Source organism: Natator depressus, chromosome 6 (assembly GCF_965152275.1).
Source record: "Natator depressus isolate rNatDep1 chromosome 6, rNatDep2.hap1, whole genome shotgun sequence".
NCBI classification, from domain to species: Eukaryota; Metazoa; Chordata; order Testudines; family Cheloniidae; genus Natator; species Natator depressus.
The window spans coordinates 10,445,355-10,472,112 of record NC_134239.1 but is presented as its reverse complement, the minus strand read 5'-3'; the positions used below and the strand labels follow the sequence as shown (position 1 = coordinate 10,472,112).

Sequence of the window (26,758 nt, the reverse complement as noted above, 5' to 3'; positions counted from 1 at the left end):
CTCTGCACTTGCCACTCTGTGACCTTGGGCAAATCACTTAGGTAACAGGGAATTGCCAGATTGGATCAGAGCAGAGGCCTGTCCACTTCTGTGTCCATTACCAGAGGCTGCAGAGGTAGGTTTAAGAACACTGCAGTAGCAGCTGTGGGGGATAATAATCCTATGCCAGGACTCATCTTGGTCTGTAATAGTAACAATCAGCTCGAGTCCTGAGGCAGGAGGTTTAATATCCCTGCCAGAATTTGGTTACATTAACTATTCCAGCTCTGGATGTTCTTGTGGTCCATAGAAATATCCAGTCCCTCTTTGAATCTTGGTAAATTCTTGCCCTCTGTGACATCCTGTGGCAGTGAGTTCCACAGGATAACCACCCATTGTGTGAAAAAGTATTTCCTATCATCAGCTTTGAATTTCCCACGTTTTATTTCACTTAACATCCTCTAGTCATTGTATTATGAGGAGAGATGATTGGGAAACAGAATGTCCATCCCGTGGGAAATTCTGCACTTCTAAATTTGTTTTCCTTCTGAATCGGATCAAAAATTGAAATGTCAACCTTTTTAGTGGAAAGAAAATTCAGAAAAAAACCCAATTCAGAAACACTGAATTATTTCCTTTCACTAATGTCAAAACCTTCTAATTTAATAGAAAACATTGACTCTACATTAAAATGAATAGAATGGAAAATTGGAATGAACTGGAACAATAGTCAAAATAAAATGTTACATTAGCAAAACAATTCTTTTAGATCATTGAAATAAACTGAGGAAATTGAAACCTCTTGATGCCACCTGGCAAAGAGGGGGTGCATAGGGATTAAAGGCATCCCTATGGTCTGATATTTACATAATGGTGTGACAGAATATACTCCTGTAGTCACACCTTACTCATTATTGTGATAAACTTTGTACAAGGCATGTCTTCGGAAGTATCATTTGAAAACTCATTCCTTGCTGAGCAGTAATACAGTATCATGGTAAAATGCATGTAGCAACGTTATAGTTAAAGGTCTGAACATAAGCTGAGAGCATGACTGACGTGTGTTTCCCAGATAACTCTGGGGAATGGCTAAGCCAGGTTCTCAGACACAAAGGGCAAACTGAGGCCCCAGCTGGGTGCCAGCAAAGCTGACGGGCAGGGCCGGTGCAACCACTAGGCAAACTAGGCGGTCGCCGAGGGCGCCAAGTGGTTGGGGGAGGCGGTGGAGTGGAGGTGAGCTGGGGCAGGGGGCGCGGGGAGGGCTGACTGTAGCAAGTAACGGGGGGGCGGTGCACAGGAGAACCGCTCCCCGCCCCAGCCCATCTCTGCTCCGCCTCGTCCCCTGACATCGCTGCCCCGCTCTGCTTCTCTCCCTCCCAGGCTTGCGTGCCAAACAGCTGATTGGCGCCGCAAGCCTGGGAGGTGGGAGAAGCGGCGGTGTGCTCGGGGAGGAGGCGGAGCAGAGGTGAGCTAGGGCAGGGAGTTGCCCCACGGCTCCCTGGGCCAAGGGGAACTGCCGCACAGCAGGGAGTTGCCGCACGCGGCTTCCCGGGCCAAGGGGGGGACAGCCGAGGGGAGTTGCTGCATGGCTCCCTGGCCGAGGGGAGGGAGGGAGAGAGGGGGTGGCGGGGAGTTGCCACACGGCTCCCCGGGCTGAGGGGACGGTGGGGCACCTCAGGGCGGGGGGGGGTGGAGCTGCCACAGGGATGGGGGCGGGTGCAAGGTGGAAGTTTCGCCTAGGGCACGAAACATCCTTGCACCGGCCCTGCTGATGGGCCATTACCTGCCAAGAGGCCATTCTTTGGCCAGAAAGGGGGGCAGGGACAAAGAGATCTGCATTTTAACAAAGAAATACTATGAAGTCTCCTTCCTCCACCAGGCCCCCTGTCTCTTGGTTCTGTCTGGTCAGACAGCCCCTGCGCTGTTAAGGAGGATAAAACGCTCAGGGAAGGAGAGCAGTCAACGGGAGCAGAGGGAAACCTTACCATAGTTGGGACCCTCCTTCCAGATGATATTGGGGTAACTCCAGTCATTAGGAAAAGGCAGGTGTTAGTAATGGGAGAGTCGATCACTAGAAACATAGATAGCTGGGTTTGTGATGACCGGGAGAACCATATGGTGACTTGCCTGCCTGGTGCGAAGGTTGTGGATCTCCTTCTGCCACCAGATCCCCTGTCTCTTGGTTCTCAGCTGGAAAAGCTTTCCAAAGAGGAACTGCAAGTATAAAAAGGAGGGGCAAACACTCCAAGACAACCCTTCTCTCTCTTCCTGCCCATCTCACTCTCTGCATCTGAGAAGACAAAGGAAACAACCATTGGATGCTGGAGGAGGGGTCCTGACCTAAATGTTTCGTCAGCAATGCTGCTGGGAGCATGTGGTGAGAAACTTTCCTTTGAATCTAATATAGTTTGTTAGTAGGCACTAGACAGCATTTTATCTTTATTATTCTTGTAACATTTTCTGACTGTTATGCCTCATTGCTTGTACTCACTTAACATTTCTCTTTGTTGGTAATAAACTGCCCTTGACCCTGCTGACTCCCTAGGCTCCAGACCATTCCTTGCATTGCCCATGGCCATCACTGCCTCCCTGGGGCTCCAGTGTGTTTAAAGTGTCAGGGTAACTCCATTTATGGTAATAAACTAGTGTATATTATTCCCTTAAAAGAATAATGGATTTCATATTTCTTGACTGTCTGGCAGAGGGTTGGGCATGGCCGGACATACATTTCTGCAGGCAAACCAGGGATTGGGAGTGTGTTGGGGTCACCCTGCGATAATAATCCAGGCTGGTGAGAGCCAAGGAGTGGCTAGCTGGCTGGCTGCAGCACACACAGACGTAGCTGGGAGGGACCTGCATCCTGGTGGCGGCTTGTGAGCAGTCCAGGTTGGAGGCTAGAGCAGCAAAGCAGTGTAAAGGGCACCCAGGTTACAGGGCAGGGGTGACACAGCCCCCCACTTCCTGGTCTGGATTTGTACCCCGGTGTGTCACAAATGGTTCACCTGAGGGTGGCATGTAAGATTTCTAATGACAGCTTGTGTTGCACTGGGCATCGTAATCATTGTGAAATGTTTGTACAGAGACAATCTAAGGAGTTAGATATCGATACTGCAAACCATGTTCTTAAGGTCTGCAACTTGGGCAGCTGGTCACCAGAAAAGATGAAAACAAGGTTTTCTTGGGACAAAAGATGTTTATTGTTCTACCTGTTTACATGTGAATTGATGGGTGGGGAGCCCCAGGGAGGCAACGGGAGTCTGGGGGAATGGCTGGGGAGCCCCAGAGAGGCAGCACTGGCCTGGGGGATGGGTGGGGAGCCCCAAGGAGGCAGTGGTGGCCAGGGGCAATGGGGGGAATGGGTATGAAGCCCAGGGAGGCAGCAGGGTCAAGGGAAAGGGGGAGGTGGGGTGGGAGGAACTGGGGGAGGCAGTAGGAGCCAGGGGAAATGAGAAGATGAGGGGAATACAAGTGCAGTTCCCCTGAAACTGACAATATTGTATTTCATTTTTTCTAAAGGCCCTCACCCGGCAGAGTACTTCAATGTGCTTAAATCCAAGCACTTGAGCAGTACCATTGATTTCATTGGGACTAATCACATGCTTATAATTGACCATATGCTTAAGAGTTTGCTGGACTGGGGCCTTAATGTTGGAATATATTATAATGAGTAATAATTAAGAACTGGAAAGTCACACTTTGTAACGTTAATAGCAAAAGGAGGTCAGTTGTGAAGCTTTGATCCAAATTCAAGTTCCTAAACTTCAGATCCAAACCCAAGTCACTTCACAAGAGTGTTGGGATTTGAGTTCTGAAATGGCCCCTCATAAAAATAAACCTGAGCTGTGAAGTTGAAATCTGCACCTAGATCTGACTTTCCTCATGTTTCGGAGCGGTCTGGATTCTGTGCCCTAGTTTGGGGTCCATCTCTAGTTAAACGTGAACTGTAAAGAGAAAATAGAATTGTAGGCAAGCTCAGATAGGTGACTGGAACGTCCCTGCTAATGTCCCACCTTCCTGGAAAAGCCTTCCTGTGGACCCAGCAAACAGACTTTCAGCTGTGGCTGTGGAGTCATGTGATCACGCCACCTGATATGGGACTCCATGATAAAATTAGTACTTTTCCACTGACTGGAGGTTGGGGTGGGGATCATACTGGAAAACAAAGGATTCCGGCCATATGTAAAACCTATTTAAGGCAGGGGAGTGACATAATCTGTGTTTGTTCTTCACTGAATCCCCTCCCAAGATGTTTGCTGTGAACATTTAAGAAACAAAGACGCGGGGGGAGGGGGAGAAGAGCTGGAAAGCGGTCTAGCCTTCGAAAGAAACATCTCAAGTTTTAAACTGCAAGCAAGAGCAGCTTTCCTTCAAGAACCTCTGCAATCTGCCCAAAATAACATTTAGGGTGAGAAATTGATGCATATAACCAGTTTCTTTAGCACATTGAGCTTAGCTTGCTTGTTTGTTTTATTTGCTAGGTAATCTGCTTTGATTTCTGTGCTATCCCTTATAATAACTGAAAATTGATCTTTTGTAGTTAATAAACTTATTGTTTTCTCTAAAACCAGTTTGTGAAATTCATAACTGGGGGGCAAAAGCCATGCATATCTTCCTCTACATTGAGGGAGGGGGTGAATTTCATGAGCTTATGCCAGGGGTTCTCAAACTGGGGGTCAGGACCCCTCAGGGGGTCATGAGGTTATTACAGTGGGGGTTGCAAGCTGTCAGCCTCCACCCCAAACCCCGCTTTGCCTCCAGCTTTTATATATATTTAACACCATTATAAATAAGTGTTTTTAATTTATAAGAGGGGTCACACTCAGAGGCTTGCTGTGTGAAAGGGGTCACCAGTACAAAAGTTTGAGAACCACTGGCTTACGCCATATAGTTCACGCCATATAGTTCTCTATGCAGTGCAAGACTATGTAATTTTGGGTTTACACTCCAGAGGGTTTGTGCACTTGAGTGCTGAGCAATTCCTTAGTTGAACCCTTCCCATGTAGTGCTGATTTCAGTGTCTGTGTCTTTCTGCAGCTGGGTGTAGCCCTATCTGTGTGTGCTGAAGGAGGCTTGAGGGCCTGGCTCAGCAGGACAGGGTAAGGGAGCCCAGGCTGGTGGAGCAGGTGGGCTCAGTGGTTCCCCAGTACATCAGGTGGCACGCTGGGGGGGGGGAGGGGGGGAACCCAACACGACATCAAAAGTAGGTCTAGAAATCAAAACTCCTTTGTCGCTTGAGTACCTGCCCTGAACCTGCAGCACACCACCAGAGCCTTTACATTGTCCCCCCCGCACTGCCAGCCGTTACCAGTCGCCTCTGCGCATCAGACATTTTAGTCGCCCAGAGGGTGTTAACTCAGATATGAAGCAGTTTGCTTAACACAACCATGCTGTCAATTCATTAACCAGTGTGTAAATATGATTCATTAACACATATGTAAATACACAAAATGACTTTTTTTTCCCTACATATCTGTTGGAGCTGGCATGCAGGTGACTTTTCTAGCTCAGTTTCACCGTTGCAGTGGCTGGTTCTAGAGACGGAGAGGGAGTTCATTCAGGCGATTCACTCAAGGTGCTGTGCCAGCCAGACGCCTGTTCTCTGGGTGGATTTCTCAGCGGTTGCCCAACACCCGACTTTAAAAGATGGAGTTAGTAGAGTGCTTTTCAGCAACCAGAGTGCAGTTGTTACCCAGCAGGGGGTGCTCTCCCTGGCCAGGCCATGATGGTCACACTCACCATCTCGTTCATGCAGACATTTTGACTTCAGGAAGCAACACTTTGAACAACATGGGACATTTTATACCATTTCTGCTGGGTGGTGCAGTCTGGTCACTCTGCTGGGCAAAGCTGGCCTGGGCCAATCAGGAAATGACCCATACTCATGGCAAAGCTTGGAACATCCAACCAGGATATGAGTTGTGTCCATTCTCATTGTCCAATGGGGCAATCACAATCCAGAGTGTAATCCAGACCAGTGGGGAGCAGTGTCACCACCTGCCCTGTAACCTGGGGGGCCCAGTAACGCTTTGCTGCTGTAGCTCCCAACCCGGCCCACTCACAAACAGCCTCCAGCATTCCAGTTGTACCCCGAGTGTCTGTCTGTAGCTGCTGCCTGCCAGCCATGCTCAGCTCACACTCTGGCTTTCACAGCCTTCGTTATTACCCCAGGGTGACCCCAAAACACTCACAGTCCCAGATTTCCCCCCCAAAATGTGTGGCCTGTATTGTCCAGCCTTTTCCTGGACAGTCCTGATACAATAGGTCCATTGCCTCTCCCAGGGGATCAAGATATAACAGTTTCCCACCCCAAATGGAGATAGCCACAGAGTTCACAATACTGGATTCATTTCAATTAAAAGAAGAAAAATTTATTTAATCACAAAGGTAGATTTCAAGTGAGTACAATGATGAAGCATCAAAGTCAGAAATGGTTGCAAGAAAAAAAAAAGAAAAACACTTCTTAGTACTAAACTGAACAAACTAGACTTGGGGTGAAGTGAAGTCCCTTAGCATAGGTTTCCAGGAGCATTGCTGACCAAATTTTCAGGTCAGGATCAGTTCCTGAGGTCCAAGAGCTGCTTTTCTTTTCTTTTTTTTGTCCTCTTAGGTGATAAGGAGAGATGAACACAGAGAAATAACAAGAGGTGTTTTTGCCCCTCTCTTTTATAGTTCCATCTCCATTTAAAATGCATTTTTCTCCAAGCAACCCCTAGATAAAGTTCACAGCTGAGTGGGGAGACGAATTTTGGTGGGGAAGAGGTTTCATGCTGTTGTTCTCTAAAATGCAGGTTTGTTTGTTCCTGATTGCCTTCCTTTCCAAACAATGGCTACCTGATAGGTGATGACCCATCAGCTTTGATGATACCTTGGCCAGAAACGTTAACTTCTTTGTTTTTGAGAAACGGTTTTACCCACTCCCCAGACGTGTCTGGTAAACACACTTCAGTTGCGATTTCAGCTTAGACATAGTTGCTGATAGGTAGTTTGAAATGAATCACCAAAATAATCGGAACTGTGATTATATTGTGTTATTTTGACAAATAAAATATGCAGAATTTTAAAATATGGTGTGCAGAATGTTTAATTTTTTAGCACAGAATTCCCCAAGGAGTAATGCAAAAGTCTCTGTGTGCACCTGCCAGTCAGAGTTCATCAGGCCTCATGGTCAATTAGGCCTTAGAACATTTTGATTGGTTTATTTTAAAGATTTACACTTCACGTTGGCTTTTCCCTATGCCATCCAAATGCATCAGCTCCTTTAATAGCAAAGAAACATCTGGTTAGACAGACCTTTGTTACAGATTAGGTATGTAGTTCTTCTTCATCACATTTAAATTTAAAGTAGACCAGCATGAGCAGTTCCTGAGTCTTCTTTCAATCTCACACACCAGGCTGTCCTACCCTGCCCCTCAGCCCAATCCATGCGGAGGCAGGACTGCAATCCCATCTCCAGATGTCCCCTAAGAGTCAGCCCCTGCTTGGAACCAAGGTAGGAGTGGGGGAAAGTTCCTGACACGGTCCCATCTAGATTGGGGAGGGCTGTCCTGGCTGTCTCACAGCTAGATGTGTGTGTGTGGGGGGGCGGGGGCAGAGAGGGACACAGACACCTGGGTGGACCCCAGGTAGATGCAGGGTGTCCCTAATAGAGTAGGCTGTGACCATCTGCTCTAAAATCCCCCCACCTGTCTGCTCTTCCCCACACTGCTTGGCCAAGTCCCCTTCCCTGCCCCACACAGTCTCTCTGTGGGGCATCATGGGGACAGGACCGCTCCCTGGCCTCCACCAGCTGGCGCGGTGCCAGTTCCACGGGCTGCCAGAAGCCCCTCAAGCCCTGGCGGTGGCAGAGGGGCATTGGTGAGTCAACTGGTGCTGGGTGAGGCTGCCCAACGGAGCAAAGCGTTTGCCAATCAGCACAGCTGTATGGCCACTCCCTGCTGTGAATGCGCTGGAGTCTTCTCAGGTGTGAGCTCTGTGCGAGCTCTTGCCGCAGTCGATGCATTGGAATGGCCGCTCCCCGGTGCGCATGCGCTGATGCCTCGTCAGTGCTGCTGAAGCTCTTGCCCCAGTCGTGACAGCTGTACGGCCGCTCCCCGGTGTGCGTGCGTGCGTGCGGCTGGTTTGTCAGCGTGCTGGTATTGCTGAAGCTCTTGCCCCAATCGTCACAGCGGGGCGGCCGCTCCCGTGTGCGTACGCTGGTGTTTCCTCAGGTGTCCAATCTGTGAAAAGCCCTTTCCACATTCGTCACAGTGATAGGGCCGCTCCCCGGTGTGGGTGCGCTGGTGTATTCTCAGGCTTGAGCTTTCTGCAAAGCTCTTGCCACAGTCGGTGCAGCAGTACGGCCGCTCCCCGGTGTGCGTGCGCTGGTGTATTCTCAGCTTTGAGTTCTCGGCAAAGCTCTTCCCACAGTCGATGCAGCGGTAGGGCCGCTCCCCGCTGTGCGTGCGCTGATGTATTCTCAGGTGTGCAATCTGGGCAAAACCCTTGTCGCAGTCAGCACAGCGATACGGCCGCTCCCCAGTGTGCGTGCGCTGGTGTATTCTCAGATAGGCAATCTGTGCAAAATCCTTGCCGCAGTCAGCGCAGTGGTGTGGCAACTCCCCAGTGTGCGTGCGCTGGTGTCTTCTCAGGTGTGCAATCTGTGCAAAGCTCTTGTCGCAGTCAGCACAGCGGTACGGCCGCTCTCCGTTGTGCGTGCGCTGGTGTATTCTCAGGTGTGCAACCTCTGCAAAGTCCTTGCCGCAGTCGGTGCAGCGGTGCGGCCGCTCCCTGGTGTGCGTGCGCTGGTGTGTTCTCAGGCTTGAGCTGTGTGCAAATCTCTTGCCACAGCTGGTGCAGCAGCGTGGCCGCTCTCCGGTGTGCATGCGCTGATGTATTCTCAGGTATGCAATCTGTGCAAAACCCTTGTCGCAGTCAGAGCAACGGTACGGCCGCTCCCCGGTGTGCGTGCGCTGGTGCTGGTTCAGTGCAGAGGGGTTGCTGAACTTCTTGCCGCAGTCGATACAGTGATGGGGACACCGGCCCATGGGGAGTCTCTGGTGTGCAGTCACATCTGGTCTCTGGCTGAGTTTACCCCGGGGATGGACTGCGTCCTGTGCATGGATCCCTCTGTGGGATGTGGGATCCTGCTTTCCTGCCGCGCTCTCCCCACATTCAGGCTGTGCCCTCGTTCCTCCCGGGATCCCGTGCCCTGCTGGAGAGAGTAGAGGCAATCCTGGCGTTAGTTCATGGTTAAAGCTACACCTTCAACAAAGATGGAAAAATGTCACGGATGGAGCGATTTCCCCATTCCTCCATGACTGTTTTTTGGATGGGTGCCTCACTCTGCAATGGCAGCTCCTCTCCCACGGGCCTGGACCCAACACCTCGCTCCAGGCACTGAGACCTGGCCTGCACGGTTCCAGTGCCACTCAGATTTTCCCCCGCCCCCAGTCATGATGGTGGGGGAGGTGGGCCAAACTTCAGTGAAGGGCCTTGCCACCCAGATCCACTGTAGCTCACCCCTACCCCTCTACACCAGGCTGGGGTTAGGGTTGCAGCGCTAGGGGGAAGGTGCTTCTTTGGGTGGCTGGTGCCCCTTGGGCAGGGCGAGGAGGTGGGCAGGTTTTATTAAAAATCATGGAACAGTCACAGCAAATTTAAGGACCTGTGACTTTTACTAAACTTATTATAACTGCTCTGTAATTTCTGATACAAAATGCCGTGACAAATCTGCAGCCTGACTCAGGGTGATTCTACCCAATGTTGTTTGTGCAGCGCCTAGCGCCTGCTCCCTCGTGCGCCATGCACCTCTTGGGTCTCGTTTTATGCTTAAATTGTAGCCTGCCCAAGATACAGGCAGCGCGTGGCACAACGCAGCCCTGGTATTGTTTTCAAACTGATTCTCTTGTTATTTCAATCAGAGGGGTTTATTTACATGGTGCTGGTTCTTCACTTTCTTCTGTTTTACAGCGTGAGGCCTGTTCCCCAGTTTTCGTGCTGTTTTAATTATATTGGTTTGAAACTAGTTTCATTGAGGGGCTGCAATCCCCTCATGTGGACGCAGTGAGACCGGTTTAAAGCTGCTTAGAATAATGTAGTTTATTCCTGTGGGAGAGAGTCCTTTTTGGGAATTCCTTCTAAAGAAGTCATTTACCCTGCGCCTGATGTTTCAGTCTTTGTGCAAAACTAAAACTAAACTAAAATCCGCAAGAGGGTAGGGGGTTTTGGGGGATGGGAAGTCACTCAGGGTTTGTTTGATGTAACCTGAAAAACACGTCTGTATTGTGTCACAACCCGCTCCCTGGCACTGCTGAGCTGGAGGGGGATAATGGCTGCCACCCAGCAGGCCTCTGATCTACAGCCAGTCACAGACGAGTTCAGGCTGAGGGCTGTGCTAAGCCCGGACACTGAAGTAACGTACGTGACAACGATTTCATACCACCGAGAGAGCAGGGGGTAGGTGACAAAGGCCATCCCACCCCCTCTCCCTCACACCCAGCCCATACGCCAGGGTACTCCAAGTCATGGCCCACACGAGCCTTTCGCCTGGCCCCCAAACATGTTCACTCTCCCCATAGCAGCTGCCTGGAACGCGGGGCAGTTTTAGAGCATTACAGTGAAACACTGCAAGTGCCTGAGACCTGCTCTACAAAATTGCGTCCTCTACCTGGTGTGACCTCGCACTCATCATACATGACGGATCCTGCCCGGCCCTGAGTCATTCCCAGCTTTCTCCTTGCTCGCTGGGGCAGGTTTCTCCAGTCTGAGAGGTCATGTGCGAAGTGAAATGGCAGAGAGGGGGTGGGGTGGGAACCTGGAGAGGACAGCACCTTCTCTGCCAAGGGCCAGTCACTCGGGGATGCTCTCCCAGGCTGCGAGCAGGTTTTTGCCCCTCTCTGAGCTATGTCTGGATTCAGATGTCCCAGGGCCATAGGACACCAGCACACAACTTGAGACAGGAGGGGCAGAGGAACCCCATTTGAAAAATCTCTAGGGCACCCCTGCCTTGATATGATTTTCTGAAGTGTGGGAAGCCTAGAAGGTGGTGGTGTAGTCTATGGAACGACAGGTGTGTCTTTCCAGCCAGGTGCTTGTCTGACCCCCAGTGCCAGATCCACTGACACACACAGATGGATTTTATCCTCACAACCCTAATGTCCTCTCCATTACAGAGCTGGGGAACCTGAGGCATGTAGTGACTCGCTTCTAGAACTGAACCAAGGTCTTCTGAATTCTACTGCAATGTCCTACCCACTAGGTAAATGCAGCCCCCCTATGCTCCCCCACACCACAGAGACCTCTCTTTACTTTAGCACCCCGCAAATCCACCACCCCAGATCGTCCCATATCACAATTCCATCCCTCTTCCCATTTCATCGCAGCCCCATCTCCGATCCATTTCTTTGTTGTGGCTTTGAGACCCCGTCATTTTTAGGTCACATCCTAGAGTCAAAGATTAGCAAGATTAGCAATAAAAATGACCAATGTGTAGGAGAGATAGGAAGCATTGTAAGAGGCCTCCCCGGCTTAACCAGGAGATCTTCAATGACCTGAAACTCAAAAAAAGAGTCATACAAGAAGTGGAAACTAGGTCAAATTACAAAGATGAGTATTAAAAAAAAAACCAACACAAGCATGTAGGGACAAAATTAGAAAGGCCAAGGCAAAAAACAAAACTAAACTAGCTAGGGATATAAAGGGTAACAAGAAAGCATTTTACAAATATATGGGAAGCAAGAGGAAGACTAATGTAGTGCCCATCTTTAAAAAAGGGAAGGAGGAGGATCTGGGGAACTACAGGCCAGACAGCCTCACCTCAGTCCCTGGAAAAATCATGGAGGAGGTCCTCAAGGAATCAATTCTGAAGCACTTACATGAGAGAAAAGTGATCAGGAACAGTCAGCATGGATTCACCAAGGGCAAGTCATGCCTGACTAATCTAATTGCCTTCTATGATGAGATAATTGGCTCTGTGGATGAGGGGAAAGCAGTGAACGTGTTATTCCTTGACTTTAGCAAAGCTTTTGATATGGTCTCCCACAGTATTCTTGCCAGCTAGTTAAAGAAGTATGGGCTAGATGAACGGACTATAAGGTGGATAGAAAGCTGGCCAGATTGTGGGTAGTGATCAATGGCTCCATGTCTAGTTGGCAGCCAGTATCAAACCGAGTGCCCCAAGTGTCAGTCCTGGGGCTAGTTTTGTTCAATATCTTCATTAATGATCTGGAGGATGGTGTGGATTGCACCCTCAGCAAGTTTGCAGAGGACACTAAACTGGAAGGAGTGGTAGACACGCTGGAGGGTAGGGATAGGATATAGAGGGACCTAGACAAATTGGAGGATTGGGCCAAAAGAAATCTGATGAGGTTCAGCAAGGACAAGTGCAGAGTCCTGCACTTAGGACAGAAGAATCCCAAGCACTGCTACAGACTAGGGACCGAATGGCTCGGCAGCAGTTCTGCAGAAAAGGACCTAGGGGTTACAGTGGACGAGAAGCTGGATAGGAGTCAACAGTGTGCCGTTGTTGCCAAAAAGGCTAACGGCATTTTGGGCTGTATAAGTAGGGGCATTGCCAGCAGATCGAGGGACATGATCGTTCACCTCTATTCAACATTGGTGAGGCCTCATCTAGAGTACTGTGTCCAGTTTTGGGCCCCACACTACAAGAAGGATGTGCAAAAATTGGAGAGTCCAGCGGAGGGCAACAAAAATGATTAGGGGGCTGGAGCACATGACTTATGAGGAGAGGTTGAGGGAACTGGGATTGTTTAGTCTGTGGAAGAGAAGAATGAGGGGGGATTTGATAGCTGCTTTCAACTACCTGAAAGGGGGTTCCAAAGAGGATGAATCTAGACTGTTCTCAGTGGTAGCTGATGACAGAACAAGGAGTAATGGTCTCAAGTTGCAGTGGGGGGGAGGGGGGGTTTAGGTTGGATATTAAGAAAAACTTTTTCACTAGGAGGGTGGTGAAGCACTGGAATGGGTTACCTAGGGAGGTGGTGGAATCTCCTACCTTTGAGGTTTTTAAGGTCAGGCTTGACAAAGCCCTGTCTGGGATGATTTAGTTGGGGATTAGTCCTGCTTTGAGCAGGGCGCTGGACTAGATGACGTCCTGAGGTCCCTTCCAACCCTGATATTCTATGATTCTATGATAAGACCAAAGACAGGATAGACCCATTACTAAATGAGGAGGGAAAGACAATGAGAGAAAACACAGCAATGGCCAAACTGGTAAATGCCTCTTTTGTTTCAGTTTTCAACAAAAAGTTAGCAGTGATCGGTTGACTAACATAGTGAACATCAGTGTCAATGGAGTAGGATCTGAGCCTAAAATAGGAAAGGAAAATAGTTATGAATTACTTAGACAAGTTAGAGGTCTTCAAGTCGTTAGGGCGTGATGAAATACATCCTAGAATACTTAAGGAACTGGATGAAGAGATCTCTGAGCCATTTGCAATTATCTCTGAGAACTTGTGGAGGATGGTAGAGAGACCCAAGGACTGGAGAAGGGCAAATATAGTACCTAGCTATAGACAGGGGAATAAGGACAACTCAGGGAATTATAGACCAGTCAGCTTAACTTCAGTACCTGGAAAGATAATGGACCAAGTAATCAAACATTCTATTTGTGAGCACCTAGAAGGAAATAAAGGGATAACTAACAGTCAGCATGGATTTGTCAATAACAAATTATGTCAAACCAACCCAATATCCTTAGACAGGTAACAAGCCTTGTGGATAGGGGAGAAGTAGATGTCACATATCTTGACTTTAGTAAAGCTTTTGATACTGTCTTATATGGCCTTCTAGTAAACCAACTAGAGAAATATAGGGTAGGCAAAGTTACTATTGTTGGGAGATTATATATATATCTCCATGTAATACGTTATAGGCTTGTGACGAAGTGGGGATTTCCCCTTTGTCATAAACATACAGCTAAGGGTAGCATAAAATCCCTCCTTTACCTGGACGGGGTTAAGAAGCTCAGATAACCTGGTTGACACCTGACCAAAAGGACCAATAAGGAAAGAAGATACTTTCAAATGGGGGTGAGGGGGTGTTTGTTTGTGCTCTCTTTGTTGGTTCCCTCTCTGGACAAAGAGAGAGACTAAGCAGGTAACCCAGCTCCTACTGAAAGGATACTTAGAATCATAGAATCATAGAATCATAGAATATCAGGGTTGGAAGGGACCCCAGAAGGTCATCTAGTCCAACCCCCTGCTCGAAGCAGGACCAATTCCCAGTTAAATCATCCCAGCCAGGGCTTTGTCAAGCCTGACCTTAAAAACCTCTAAGGAAGGAGATTCTACCACCTCCCTAGGTAACGCATTCCAGTGTTTCACCACCCTCTTAGTGAAAAAGTTTTTCCTAATATCCAATCTAAACCTCCCCCATTGCAACTTGAGACCATTACTCCTCGTTCTGTCATCTGCTACCATTGAGAACAGTCTAGAGCCATCCTCTTTGGAACCCCCTTTCAGGTAGTTGAAAGCAGCTATCAAATCCCCCCTCATTCTTCTCTTCTGCAGACTAAACAATCCCAGCTCCCTCAGCCTCTCCTCATAAGTCATGTGCTCTAGACCCCTAATCATTTTTGTTGCCCTTCGCTGGACTCTCTCCAATTTATCCACATCCTTCTTGTAGTGTGGGGCCCAAAACTGGACACAGTACTCCAGATGAGGCCTCACCAGTGTCGAATAGAGGGGAACGATCACGTCCCTCGATCTGCTCGCTATGCCCCTACTTATACATCCCAAAATGCCATTGGCCTTCTTGGCAACAAGGGCACACTGCTGACTCATATCCAGCTTCTCGTCCACTGTCACCCCTAGGTCCTTTTCTGCAGAACTGCTGCCTAGCCATTCGGTCCCTAGTCTGTAGCGGTGCATTGGATTCTTCCATCCTAAGTGCAGGACCCTGCACTTATCCTTATTGAACCGCATCAGATTTCTTTTGGCCCAATCCTCCAATTTGTCTAGGTCCTTCTGTATCCTATCCCTCCCCTCCAGCGTATCTACCACTCCTCCCAGTTTAGTATCATCCGCAAATTTGCTGAGAGTGCAATCCACACCATCCTCCAGATCATTTATGAAGATATTGAACAAAACCGGCCCCAGGACCGACCCCTGGGGCACTCCACTTGACACCGGCTGCCAACTCGACATGGAGCCATTGATCACTACCCGTTGAGCCCGACAATCTAGCCAGCTTTCTACCCACCTTATAGTGCATTCATCCAGCCCATACTTCCTTAACTTGCTGACAAGAATACTGTGGGAGACCGTGTCAAAAGCTTTGCTAAAGTCAAGAAACAATACATCCACTGCTTTCCCTTCATCCACAGAACCAGTAATCTCATCATAAAAGGCGATTAGATTAGTCAGGCATGACCTTCCCTTGGTGAATCCATGCTGACTGTTCCTGATCACTTTCCTCTCATGTAAGTGCTTCAGGATTGATTCTTTGAGGACCTGCTCCATGATTTTTCCAGGGACTGAGGTGAGGCTGACTGGCCTGTAGTTCCCAGGATCCTCCTTCTTCCCTTTTTTAAAGATTGGCACTACATTAGCCTTTTTCCAGTCATCCGGGACTTCCCCCGTTTTTCACCACGAGTTTTCAAAGATAATGGCCAAGGGCTCTGCAATCACAGCCGCCAATTTCTTCAGCACTCTCGGATGCAACTCGTCCGGCCCCATGGACTTGTGCACGTCCAGCTTTTCTAAATAGTCCCTAACCACCTCTATCTCCACAGAGGGCTGGCCATCTCTTCCCCATTCTGTGATGCCCAGCGCAGCAGTCTGGGAGCTGACCTTGTTAGTGAAAACAGAGGCAAAGAAAGCATTGAGTACATTAGCTTTTTCCACATCCTCTGTCACTAGGTTGCCTCCCTCATTCAGTAAGGGGCTCACACTTTCCTTGGCTTTCTTCTTTTTGCCAACATACCTGAAGAAACCCTTCTTGTTACTCTTGACATCTCTTGCTAGCTGCAGCTCCAGGTGCGATTTGGCCCTCCTGATATCTTTCCTACATGCCCGAGCAATATTTTTATACTCTTCCCTGGTCATATGTCCAACCTTCCACTTCTTGTAAGCTTCTTTTTTATGTTTAAGATCCGCTAGGATTTCACCATTAAGCCAAGCTGGTCGCCTGCCATATTTACTATTCTTTCGACTCATCGGGATGGTTTGTCCCTGTAACCTCAACAGGGATTCCTTGAAATACAGCCAGCTCTCCTGGACTCCTTTCCCCTTCATGTTAGTCCCCCAGGGGATCCTGGCCATCTGTTCCCTGAGAGAGTCGAAGTCTGCTTTCCTGAAGTCCAGGGTCCGTATCCTGCTGCTTACCTTTCTTCCCTGCGTCAGGATCCTGAACTCAACCAACTCAGGATCTTACAATTTCTGAAATTTTAGATGTAATAGCAAGGAAATGCGTTAGATTATCTTTTGTTTTAGCGTGTGAATTTTCCCTGTGCTAAGAGGGAGGTTTATTCCTGTTTTTGTAACTTTGAAGTTGAGCCTAGAGGGGAATCCTCTGTGTTTTAAATCTTTTTATTACCCTGTAAAATTACCTTCCATCCTGATTTTACAGAGGTGCTTCTTTTATTTTTTTTCTTTATAATAAAGTTCTTCTTTTAAGAACCTGATTGATTTTAGTGTCCTAAACATAAAGGGTCTGGTTTGTACTTTTATTAAAGGTAATTGGTTGGTATATTAGTCTCAAGCATCCCCAGGAAAGGGGGTGAAAGGGGCTTGGGGGGATATTTTGGGGAAATAGGAACTCCAAGTGGTCCTTTTTCCTGAATCTTTGTCTAAATCACTTGGTGTTGGCAGAAATACCGTCCAAAGACAAGGAAAGGATTTGTGCCTTGGGGAAGTTTTAACCTAAGCTGGTAGAAATAAGCTTAGGGGTCTTTCATGCGGGTCCCCATATCTGCACCCCAGAGTTCAGAGTGGGGAGGGAAACCTGACACCCTTGTTATGTTGTACGTGAGTCTTACTGTTGAGCCTATGTGAGTTTTACTGTTTTGCAAGAATAATATGTGCCTCAGTTTCCCTGTGTGCTGCACCAATATCTCAGTGGTGGGAATAGGGGTGTGTGACTTTGGCCGAGACCTCTGGGGCAGGTGAGGCTGTTCCAGCTGTCTGCATGTATGCTATAACCGGTGCCCTTTGTAACCTGAGACCCAAGAGGGGGATGCAACCAGGTGATGACCAGGTGACACTCTGCCCAGGAAGCGAGACAAAGACAAGGAGGAGGAGCAACAGGGGGGTGTTGGAGGTCCGGTCGCTCGGAGTCTGCTTGGGGGGGACTGGAAGAGGGGGAGTCCAGGGCTTCTGGCCCATGACTCCCCAGGATGGACTTGGCTGAAAGTCACCGATTTCTGTGCCAACAAGACCTGAAACTCAAAAAAGTCAAAGCCAAAGCTTTGACTTTGACTTAGTGGGGCTGGTGTAAATGGAAGTTGTGATTTGACTCGATACGTGTCAGAGATTATTATAGCAGCCTCCTGTATTGGGGAAGGAGTGACAGGAAAAATGTATCATTCAGTAGAAATAGCTATACCCAGAGAGCGGGGGATGTTCGTTGTAAAGAACAAATGCTTCAGATAGATCAGGCGGCTGAGCCAGTGATATTGGGGTCTCCTTTTCTGAAGAGGAATCGGTTCGTTTTGGATTTAACGAACAGAGTTCTGGGGCGTGTGCCCGGCTGGATGGAAAGCGTCCCGATAGCAGGCGACATTCCAGGAATACAGGCTGCAGAAGCAGTGGAGGAAATTATACTGGATCAACAGGATGGGGGTAAAGGAGTTTCCCAGTGTATGGATTAAGAATAAAGCAGAATATAGTAAAATCAAAGCACGTGTTAAAATCGTGGGGGACAAAGCATCACCACAGAGACAATATAAATATCCTGTGCAGGCAGAGGCAGGAATTGAGAAAATAAGTGAATCATTAGAACAGGGAGTGATTGAAAAGGGGAATTCCACACACAATAGCCCAGTTTGGCCTCTATTAAAAGCCTCAGGAGATTGACAGTGGATTTTAGACAAATTAGTAAAGCTGCCCCGCCCAAGTCACCAATAATAGCAGATCTACTTCAGGTGACGGCAAGAACACAGGGGCCCCCAAATGGATCTCTGTCATAGATTTGGCAAATTGTTTGTTCGCCATCCCGTTGCATCCCGATTCTTGGGCCTGCTTTGCGTTTATGTTTAAGGGACAACAGTATTTGTTTAAAAGAATTCCCCAGGGTCTAAGCTGCACTCCGGCTATTGCACACCAACATGCGGTGTGCCTGCTGGATCAGTTATCCAAAGAGGATCAGGAGAATGTCACCTCAAATGTAGGGGACATATTAGTGTGAGGGGACACTGAAGAGGAGGTGGCTGAGCGGACTAAAAAAAGAGTCATCCAGGAAACGGGTTTCAAAGCTAATAAAGAGAAAGCCCGACTAGTGCAGAGGAGAGTGATTTATTTGGGGGTGACCCCAGGGGAACAAGGAATTCAGGCGGATCAACAAAAGGTGAAATCATTAGTGAATTTACCAAGGCCAGAGGATTCTCGTGCATTGAGGGTGATGGTAGGAGGGTTTAACTATTTAAGGAAACATCTGGAATTTTGCCACTATAACTGGACCCTTGTGGCGTTTACTAAAAAAGAAAGGAGAATGGGAGTGGGGGCCTGAACAAGAAAAAGCTCTCTGTCATTTAAAACAAGCCTTGATGCAAGCTCCAGCATTGAAATTCCCAGAGATAAACAAGCTGTTTGTGATTAAGTTGGCAGCAACCCAACAAAGTCTAGTATTGGTACGAATGCAGGAAATTGACGGAAAGTTAATACCGGTAGCATACGAGTCTAGAAGATTAACCCCTATGGAGCAGTAGTTTGGGATCTGTGAAAGAGAATATTTAGCTGCTGTGTGGGCCAGCGACTTTTGCTTTGACTACTGGCACAGCCCCTGTTATAATACAAACACCTCACTCTCCACTGAAGTATATTTTATCAGGTAAACTGCAGGGGAAAGGAGCATTGAATGCCAGAATGGCCCAATGGACCTTGATGTTAACTAACACAGATGTTACTTATGAGAATAACAAACAAGCCATGATGTTACCATATGCCCTCCACACTGCAGAGACCACTTCCAGAAACCGAACCAAAGTTAGTTGAAGAAGCACCCCTGGTAGACGTTAAGTCTTGGAGAAAAAGAGGTTTGGTTTACAGATGGTAGTTCGTGCCATGCGAACTCTAAGAAACATATGGGATATGCTGCTGTACAAATTGACGGGGAAACTATTTCTGGTTCTATGAGTATGACTGCAGCTCAGGGAGCAGAGGTCAGAGCTCTTAGTGACCTGCTTAAATAGAAAAATAATGTTACGGATTGTCTTTATGTCTATATGGATTCAGACTTTGTGGTACAAGGACTGTGATACTGGATTGGGATTTCGAAAAAGAATCCTTGGGAAACAGTCGAGGGGAAAAATTTGGTCCAAAAGGAGGATTGGAAATCTAACGGATTGGTTGAAAAAACACCCAGGAAAATTAAGAGTAAGACATATTAAAGGTCATCAAAAGCGAGAAGGGAATGAAAAATATTGGAATGATAAAGCGGATGCTTTAGCTAAATTAACAGCAAAGGACCCTTTGGGAGTTATGGAAGTTACTAGAGCTCAAGGCATAAAACAGGGAGGTTAAACCTGAGGAAAGAAGGGGAAACTGGAATATACAAGGTAACTATGCGGTGAATAAAAAAAAACAGGAGAGGTAAAGTGGACACCTGACAAACTTCAAAGAGAAGAGATTATTAACCTGTGTCACTCTCTGGTGCATCAAGGAATAGAGAATACTCTCTTTAAGGTAAAACAAATTGGAATATGGCTCAGGTGCGAAAGGACGTAGAAAATTTTGTTAAAAACTGCATAAGGTATGCAGCAGACGGGAATACACCAGTGAATTCGAGACCCTTGTGGCACCAAAGAATTGTGGGGCCATGGAATAGAATACAGGTTGATTATACTGATAAATTGCCTAAGACCCAAAGGGGGAATCGGTATTTATTAGTGATAGTAGATTCCTTTTCTGGATGGGGGGAGGCAATTCCCACCAGAAATCATACTGCAGAGACCACTGCCAAAAAGTTGTGGGAAGTAGTGTTTAGTAGATATGGACAATTATGTGGGGGAGGTCTAGGTTGGATATTAGGAAACACTGTTTCACTCGGAGGGTGGTGAAGCACTGGAATGGGTTACCTAGGGAGGTGGTGGAATCTCCATCCTTTGAGGTTTTTAAGGCCCGGCTTAACAAAGCCCTGGCTGGGATGATTTAGTTGGTGTTGGTCCTGCTTTGAGCAGGACGTTGGACTAGATGACCTCCTGAGGTCTTTTCCAACCCTTATCGTCTATGAACTCCAAAAGTAATTGATTCAGATAATGGGCCACATTTTGTAGGAGGAGTAATTAAAAGTTTATTAAAAGCTTTAGGAATAAAGCAACTACTACATATCCCCTATCATCCTCAATCGTTAGGGACAGTAGAAAGGATGAATCAAACTATTCAACAAGCTTTACGCAAAGCAGTGCAAGAAACTGGCAAAGATTGGGACGATAAATTGCCAATTGTGTTGGCGGTCATCCGAAGTAGTGATCTATTGGGTACTGGCTACCAGGCTTATCAAATTCTCTTTGGAAGGCCTATGAGATTGTGGAGCCCTTTATTGTACCCCAAAGAAGAAGAGGAGGTATCAGTTATGCAATGGGTAAGGGTGTTACCAATTGAACTTAAGAAAATGGAATTTAAACTGACTGACGCCATTGAAAAAGCAAGAGACACTGGATTCTCGTGTGGCTCAGGACAGTAAATTATGGAAAATCGGAGATAGAGTAATGTATTTGAAATTATCGAAAAATCATGTCCTGGAGTCTAGATGGGTTGGACCATTTCCCATCATGAATAAAATTTCACCTACTGTAGTGCAGATTAACAAAGGGGAAAAGGGAAAGTGGATCCACATATCACAATTAAAGTTATGGTCTAAAGATTAAATAATGTTCCTTTCTTTTTCTTTTAGTTTATCTTACAGAGGGAAAGGAATGCACAATTGCACAGGAGATTATCCTGTACGAACCTTGGATCTGGAGCATGGATACGGTGCTACAATTTTTGTAATTGGTTTATTGCTTATGCTTGCTTTGCTTTGCATTTTGTGCTTAGTAGAAGAATTGTGTTATGGGTGTTATATTTTAGGAAGAAAAAAAAATAATACCAGAGCTCGAGTAAAGATAGAAGAGGGTTAGTGTAAGTATTTAGAATAATACGGCTGGAAGCATTGGACATTATTCCTATGGAATAATGGCCATGACTTCAATATTGAGGCTCCTCATAATTCAAAAAGGGTGGAAATATAGTTTTTGGCTTTTATGTTTTTTGAATATTTGGGGAAATGTAGGGGTACATGGATATACATATGGGAGCACCTCTAGGATGGAGATAAGGATCAAAGGTAAAAATACATTAGACTATTCGTGGGACAGAATGGAAAAAACAGGATCAAACAAAACCAGATGCAAAGAAAAACCTTTTGAGGTAAAATTTGAAATATGGCGGGAAGATGGCAAAAATGTGACATGGGAATATCTAAAGCCAAAAGATTTGATATTGAGACGTTACAAGGGAAAATGTCAGCTTTGGGTAAGATTTTGGGGGCTATACAGTCACATGTGACACAAAATTTTGGTGCATTATCGGAACAAGGAATAAGTAGTGTGGAACTCCAGTTGAAACAAGCCCAACCCTTGAAAACGTCTCTAAATGTAAATCTATTTGTTGTGTCCGAGATGGACAATAAAACTGTACAAGCAATACGAGGCGTACAGAGGCAAACTTATGGGATACAATAGATAGAGAGAATGGTTAATCTGTTAAGTAATGGACAATGGCCTTTTGAATGGTTCAAAGATCCTCATATATGGAATCAACAAATTGCAGGATGGAAGAAATATATGGCGTTTAATTGGGATCAAGCCACTCTGAAGGTGGAGTGGAAAGGCAGAATGCTGTTACACAACACAGGAAAGCAAAGAAAAGCAGCAATGGCATTGGTGCTGCCAAAAATTATTAATGAAGAGTTATGGCAAATAGAAATAAGTGGGACACACTTGATTCAAGAAGAAGGGGATTATAAATTAGTAACATTAACGAAACATTGTGAAGAGTGGGGACGAAGTAAATGGGTGTGCCCACAACTAACTGAGTCCCTAGAGGCATGTCATTTGAACTATTCAAGCAGACAATGTACCATGCAATATTTAGCCTCTCATGGCACAAGAGTGTTTGATTTAGGCAACGGTTGTATTTGTGTGGTAACCACTGAAAAACATGTATTTTGGGGAAGTATGACAGAAAAAGGCCCAATTAAGTCATGTAAATGTAATGTAATAGAGATCATTATTAATGGAATTATTTACCGAGGTCCTCTATTTTTAAAAAAGGAAATTGTTTGGGAACCAAAAGATGTGGACTGGTACTTTGATTTGAGGATACACTGGGAACAACGGGAAAAATTTATTGATGAAAGAGAAAAAAATCAGGCAATATGCAAAAGATGTATCTAAGGCTGCTCAGCTAGGAAAAATAAACATTTTGAGCCACAAAGGTCAAATATTAAAATTGGGGAAAGAAGGAGAAGAATTGGCAATTTCTCATTGGTATGATATTTTCAAAGGATGGTCTCCCAGTGCCACAGCTCTTCTAAATTTAATGCTATATCCTATTGTGATATTATTTGCATGAATTATTTTGTTAACCTTTATTATGCTATGTTTATACTGCCGAATAAGAAAGCAACAAGAAGTTTTGGAGCAAGCGATATATAAAATTGAATTGCTTGTGAAATTATAAAGTGATACAATAATTAATGGCATTAATCATGTATTGAGGGGGGGGAATGTTGGGAGATATATACACACACACACACACACACATTGTGATTCATCTCTAACATATTACATGGATATGTCATTGAGGCCTGGTATGAATGACGCATGCTTGACATGAATACATGCATTGCAAGTTGGCAACCGAAGCAAGAACTTACAGTCAAGGACTGTTAGAACTATCTGTGCAAAAACAATCTTGTTATGTTCAGAGAAAAATACGGAAAATGAGCAGAAAAGGAAGCCGTCTGCTGGACTGATATAAAATTGTATAAGAATTGGAGGAAATGGCACGCCTTGAACCATGGCAGCCTGCCCAGGATTGTCTCTTTGGAATTGTGTGGGTAGAAGGCCTAGTAAACAAAGGCAAAGAACCAATGACACGACAGAATAGGACTAAAAATAGTTGCCTATGACTTCTGCAATTCGGAGTTATTTATTGACCCAGAGCCCCGTGTGGATATAGATGTGGTTTTCGCCGGCTCCCCATATCTTATGATCGGAAGGAATCTCTACTGGCCATCGAGCCCATTCTGACCTTTGGTCTCTGGGATAGTATGTTTGGGATGTGAACGTGGAGTGACTAAGGTTTGTTTTGTAATCAATAAAGAGCATTTAGAGTATTATATACCAACACTGTGTCCATTATCTATCTGCTCCCCATCCCGTAAGGGAGACCTCCACTGAGGGTCTAATACTCCTAGTGATGGAGAATCATTGTGTCCTGAGGGGAGCTCTCCCAGTGGTTCATTCCCATCAAGATAAATACGGGCCCCTAATTCCCAGCCTCAATTTGTCTCTCTTCAGCTCCTTTGTCTTTGTCAAGGAGCCCTTCATTAGCACGTGGGTAAATCAGAAGGGACCGGATTATGACGACTCACCTGAGGAGGGGCTCTCAGGCCCGGAGCTTTCCCTGGAGTCCTCGGCATCCCAGATCCAGAGCTCTGCCTCCCCTACCTCGATCCGGTCGATTAAGTCTGGTTTGGAACCTGAATAGCCTGTTTTGGGGGGGAAGTTTTATTACTAAAGTTTTGGCTGCAGGGGCTCAATTATATGTTGGTGCAGCCCAGCACAACAGGGCCCCGACCTCGGTCAGGGTGTGTCTGTGCAGCACTTGGCACAACGGGACACTGATCTCGGTCGCTGCTTCAGAGGAAAGCACAAGAGATCCCAAGCAGGAGAATAATGAAATAAACCTTCCTTAGAGGAGATTTCTTCCCATCTTCCACCAGGCAAGTTCAGTTCATACTCTGAAGCAGCAACTTCTATGACCCATCTCAATTTGCAGTGGGGGGTGAGTTTTAAATCCTTACTAGGGTAACTCCAGATGTTCCATAGAAATATCCCATTCTGCTAACACCTTGGCCTCTATGCTATCTTGTGGCAGTACGTTCCATAGGACAACTGTGTGACACAGATTTTCTTTAACGAGTTGAAGCACCATTGAACACCCATTACTCTCAGATTAAGAGACAGGGTGAGTAGAAAGTCCTCAACCACCTTCTCTTTGGTCATTCACTTACCCAGCTGTCTCCTGAAAAATTTATCATGGGGGAAGATTTTGGAAGAAGGGAACTTTGCTCCTTTGCCATCTTATAGCTGTTGAAAACAGTTTGCAGTAGGTCATTAAGGCACTGGCCACAACGTGTCATGGCAAGTGTCACCAGGTGGCACCGTTCAGAGCTACCAGTTCTTTCACATAGGGTGCAAGCATTGTTCAACTGTACAGTTGTTAAATTTACTATGTTCATTCTTTGGGGGGAGGTCGGGAGCTGTTGTAACAGCAACGTTTTTCCCCTGCCTTATTTAACTCGAGTCAGTTCCTGAGGCACACTTGTTACTCATGTGACTGTTGGCTACCACTTCTGTGCCAGGACTGAGGTAGGGAATGCAAATAAACAAGTTCCACTAAGGACTTGTCTACACTACCCGCTGGATCGGCAGGCAGTGATCGATCCAGCGGGGGTCGATTTATCGCATCTAGTCTAGAAGCGATAAATCGAGCGCTGAGCGCTCTCCCGTCGACTCCAATACTCCACCGGAACGAGCAGCGCAAGCGGAGTCGACGGGAGAGCAACAGCTGTCGACTTACTGCAGTGAAGGCAGGGAAGTAGATCTAAGTACGTTGACTTCAGCTACGCTAGTCACATAGCTGAAACTGCGTATCTTCGATCGACCCCGCGCAGAAGTGCAGACAAGCCCTAAGATTAGCCCCAGGCTTTATAGCCTGGATTTCTGCTCTAACAGGAAGTCGGCCTGAAAGAGGCTGGCATTTGCCACCACTCAGCCAAGGGTTGCACATGGCATCGAGGGAACCCAGACATTTCACAGCTGTTAAAAAGAAGATAAATTGGTCCTTACCCAGGGAAATGAGGGCCCAATAATTCCTCAGCATCTGGTCCCGGTACAGATGCTTCTCTCGCTGGGATAAGAGCTCCCACTCCTCCCGGGTGAAATACAGAGCGACGTCCTCAAACGCCACCTGGACCTGTGGGCACAAGCGTTACAGCACCTTCCACTCCAGCCCCAGCCTGGAGTCTCAGCGGGGGATGAGGTTTCTAGGGGAGCGACTCCCAGGGAAACCCCCAGCCCAGCAGCTGTGACCCAGGGAGACTCTCCCCCCTGACCCCGCACAGCCCCCCAGGCACTTGGGGCCCTGCTGACGGGGACAGGAGTCACCCTTGGCTTCCCATGGGGATCTGGGGTGGGGCGCTGGGAAGGGCCTCAATCCCAGGGCAGGGAATAGGCTCTGCTCCTCTCCTCTCCCCAGCCGGAGTCCCCGCCTCCGCCCCAGGCCTGTGCTCAGCCCAGCTCCCACTCCTGGCTCAGGAGCCAAGAAGGCTAACGGCATATTGGGCTGTATTAGTAGGAGCATTGCCAACAGATCGAGGGACGTGATTATTCCCCTCTATTCGGCACTGGTGAGGCCACAGCTGGAGTATTGTGTCCAATTTTGGTCCCCCCACTACAGAAAGCATGTGGACAAATTGGAGAGAGTCCAGCGGACGGCAACGAAAATTATCAGGGGGCTGGGGCACATGACTTACGAGGTGAGGCTGAGGGAACTGGGGTTATTTAGTCTATAGAAAAGAAGACTGAGGGGGATTTGCTAGCAGTCTTCAACTACCTGAAAGGGGGTTCCAAAGAGGATGGATCTAGACTGTTCTCAGTGGTAGCAGATGACAGTACAAGGAGTAACACTCTCAAGTTGCAGAGCGGGAGGTTAGGTTGTATATTAGGAAAAACTTTTTCACTAGGAGGGTGATGAAGCACTGGAATGGGTTACCTAGGGAGGTGGTGGGATCTCCATCCTTAGAGGTTTTTAAGGTCAGGCTTGACAAAGCCCTGGCTGGGATGATTTAGTTGGGATTGGTCCTGCTTCGAGCAGGGGGTTGGACTAGATGACCTCCTGAGATCTCTTCCAACCCTGATATTCTATGATTCTATGAAGGGGCCGCGCCCGGCTCTGCATGTCCGCCGGCCAGGCCCCCCCAGCCCCGGGGGCCCCAAAGCAGCTCCCCGACCCCAGCGTCCCCCGGCTGCGCTGGTGCAAAGCGGGGCCCCGGGCCCTGCCTGGCCGCGCTGAGCCGGTCCCAGCCCCGGGGTCACTAGCGCGGGAAGGACCCGGGTCCCGGCCCCAGCCGGGACCAGCCAGTGCCCGGCCGGGGAGTCCCCGCCCCACGTCCTACCTGCGCCGGCCCCGCTGCAGCCATCGCCGGGCTCGGCTCCGGCCGCTTCCTCCGCCCGGGCAGCGACTTCTCTGCCCGCTCCCCGCCCTGGGGCTGCAGCCGGGACCCGCCCTGCGCACGGGCAGGTCGGGGCTGGGACCCAGGGGGCCGGGCTGGCCCGGGAAGGCCCCGCCCCGCT

General features: G+C 47.6%; 1 pseudogene; it reads right to left on the bottom strand.

The window, feature by feature from the left end:
* Positions 1-7,667: 7,667 nt before the first annotated feature.
* LOC141988544 (uncharacterized) lies at positions 7,668-26,716 on the bottom strand (annotated as a pseudogene).
* Between the last annotated feature and the right edge of the window lie 42 nt (positions 26,717-26,758).